The sequence below is a fragment of the Littorina saxatilis genome, linkage group LG15 (assembly GCF_037325665.1).
Source record: "Littorina saxatilis isolate snail1 linkage group LG15, US_GU_Lsax_2.0, whole genome shotgun sequence".
NCBI classification, from domain to species: domain Eukaryota; kingdom Metazoa; phylum Mollusca; class Gastropoda; order Littorinimorpha; family Littorinidae; genus Littorina; species Littorina saxatilis.
In genome coordinates this window covers 16,546,397-16,549,924 of record NC_090259.1, presented here as the reverse complement: position 1 = coordinate 16,549,924, position 3,528 = coordinate 16,546,397, and positions in this window count along the sequence as shown.

The following is a 3,528-nucleotide window of genomic DNA, read 5'->3' as shown; positions in this document are numbered from 1 at the left end:
CCGGGTGAGGGGGGAGAGGGGTGGCAACGTATACACATTGGTGACTAATTTGTGAAAAGCGAGGTAAACTCACAAATATGATTGCAGCTATGTGTTATCTCGAACTTCTGACGCAGTTTGGGGCCCTGGATTGCATTCTGAAAGTCACTTTTAGATTAGGGATCCCCGTCTATTAGGCCAAAAAAAATAATAGGTGTGGTTACGGTAACATAGCCTAAAAAAATAGGGTAGGAAGGTAGGCAATCACTTTTTTTTTTAAACTTTTTTTTCTAATGTGTACAAATTAAACCTACTTGACAGGGAAATAAGTGTGCGACTCGGGCGCTTTCGCTTTCATTGCGTTTTCTGCACTCGTTTACTTGTTTTTTGGGGTATTTTTTTGACAAATGTAATAAAAAGTTATAGGGTCGGCCCCAAAAAATAGGGTAGGTCGGGTTACCGTAACCACACCTATTTTTTTTTTAGGCCTTATTGTGCGTACATCCAAAATAATGAAAACAAGAGGCGAAGCCTTCAAGGCTCCCGTAAGAAATCGACAAACAGTAACACAAACTCAATCACTCCGTCACACATACACACACACACAGTAAGCATAGTCACGGTGCAAGAGTGGGAGACGCTAGATCTAGATATGTCTGTCTGTAGCCTACTTACGGGGACACGACTGCCACTGAGATCGACACTGCCCACCGTGCACCCCCCCCCCCCCCCCCCCCAGGGGTTGGCAAGACTGGTCTAGAAATGATCCCTAGAGTATCCTGAACACGAAACAAAAACTTTAACAGCAAAAAGTTGGGATGCTTAGGAGTTACAGCCCTTGACGTAAGGGTACCCTCTTGTGCGCTTACTGCGGCCGTTCGAAGTTTACTGTGAATCAACTGCTGTAAATGAACAAGAAATCTACCATGCACCCCTCCAGGGGTTGACGGGACTTGCCTAAATATGTTCCTTAGAGTGTTCTGAACACGAAACAAAAACTTAAACAGCAAAAAGTTGGGATGCATAGGAGTTACAGCCCTTGATGTAAGGGTGCCCCCTCGTGCACTTACTGCGGCCGTTCAAATTTTACTGTGAAACAGCTGCTGTAAATGAACAAGCAATCACACGAAGTATTGTCAATCAATCAATCAATCAATGAGTCTTATATCGCGCATATTCCGTGGGTACAGTTCTAGGCGCTCTGCAGTGATGCCGTGTGAGATGAAATTTTATACGGCCAGTAGATTGCAGCCATTTCGGCGCATATTTACCTTTCGCGGCCTATTATTCCAAGTCACACGGGTATAGGTAGACAATTATTAACTGTGCCTAAGCAATTTTGCCAGGAAAGACCCTTTTGTCAATCGTGGGATCTTTAACGTGCACACCCAATGTAGTGTACACGGGGGGAGGGTTCGGACACCGAAGAGAGTCTGCACACAAAGTTGACTCTGAAATAAATTTCCGCCGAACCTGGGATCGAACTCACGCTGACAGCGGCCAACTGAATACAAATCCAGCGCGCTACCAACTGAGCTATATCCCCGCCCCATTGTTCAGTGTTTCTAATTTTAATCAGAGTCTTCTGAGCTGGAGTCATCCAGGCCATTCTGCAAGAAGCACTCTGTGTCGTCTTCCTCTTCTTCCGCATCTGAGTCAGGGACATCATTGAGGAGATCGTCAATGACAGTCTGGGGTAAGGTCAGCTCTTCTTCCTCTTCTGTCCAGAGTGGCTCTAAAATGCCATTGTTCATCACCCAGCCATGACCTTCTGTGGGGTTAGGAATGTCTGGCACAGGCTGGTCACCTCGCTTCCAGATGGCCACTTGATAGTTGCAGCGGCGAATATGTTGTTTCAGACTGCGTCGAGAAGGTGGCAAAGTAGCCAAGTCGACATTCTGACTGGCATTTACCACCTCTTCGCCACACTTCTCTTTCAGCAAGTGATGACTCAGCTCATTAACCTTGCTGAATCGTGACCTGCCATAGATACAGCATGTGAAGGACTCCAAGTCATCAATTATTTCATCCTGCATGTCCCACGTGTTGCCAAGCTGAGCGAGCGTCTTCACAAATGCTGGCTTCTGCTGCAGAACCTTCACAGCCTTCACTTTGCCTTTGCCCTTGAAGGCGCTGGTTGAATCACAGCCTGTGAAAGCATGGAGAGACAACAGTGCAGTGCAGAAAGGCTGTGTAAGTCCTCTGGCTAGGTCACTGATGTCAATCAGTCGCTTCTTGTTGCCTTTGCCCGTGTCAAACAGGATTGTAACACCGTCTAGCTGAGGGGCAAAGTTCAGGAGGATGAAAAATACATCTGTGTCAGGACTCTTGACACGAATGTACTTGTACCCTTGATCTTGTCCATACTTGGAGTAGAGGATGACACGCGAGTCTGTTTCTTCTTGGGTAGACGACAAGGAATGAAGTTCTTGTTTTTCAGTCTTTCTACCATCAGCTGATGAGAGCTTGAATGCTTGCCCTTCACAGACGAGAACGACGTTTCTCTCCTTGTGCTTTTCAGCAAAGGAATCCTTGCTCCAGACATCCAGTAGCAGTTTAATGAACTGCACTTTGTTATCTTCATTAGCCAGAAATGCCTTCCAGTCTGCTGGTTGCTTTGTGCTATCCCCTTTCAGGATGATCTTGTCACCAGACCCTCTTCTCTTTCGCTCCATGGATTTCACAGAACAGTCTTGGTACATATCGGTGCTGAATACAAAGTCAGTTTCTGGTGGTACCATGTCGTAGAGCTTCTGGCAGATCTGGCGAAAGTTGGGAGGAACTTGTTGCATTGCGTGAAATGTTGCATTGCCATCGATGATCATTAGAGTCTGATCAACAGGGGGGGGACAGCGTCATCCACAGTCTTCGTCAGATAGTGAAAAGCAGCGCTCTTGTCAGTCTTAGCCAAATAACTGTCTGCTGTCCCAAGGCTGTAAGGGACTGGAGTCAGCTGATAGGTCATGAGCTCTTTCAGATCCATGTTCAGATCGCCTTCCTGAGACTTCACGAGAAGTTGGAAGGCCACATTTCCTTGGTGCTTATATTCAGTCAATTTGTTTTGAGTTGACTTGAGTGTGACTCTTTTTGACGTGTCTGCCATGACTTTCAGCTTGAGACGTTTCACTGGCTCGAAGAAATGTTCTCCGGTTTCTAGTCTCTCAGTGATGAACTTCTCCTTCTCGCTTCTGCCTGCTGCTTCTGCACGTAGGACATCCTTCTCGATTTCAGCAGGTACTGTGGCACCTGATGACAGCATGATCAGTTTCTCTTTGTCATGAACCTCAAACGGGTTGGTGAAGCTTTCTACTGCAGCAAGTGTTCGTGCCACACTCTTTTCACTCCTGGTGACTTCTGTTGGACGAAGGTCACGGTGTTGAGTGTCCAGTTCACTATCCTTTGTCATTCCAGCCATGTCCATAGTCACTTGCATGTACTTTGTTCTTTGGTGGGTTGTCCTCACCCACTTTTGGTAGGCTGGATAGTTTGAAGCAATTCCAGTGAGACCTGCACCAGCTGCGGCTGCTCCTCCTTTGCTCTTCGCATTGC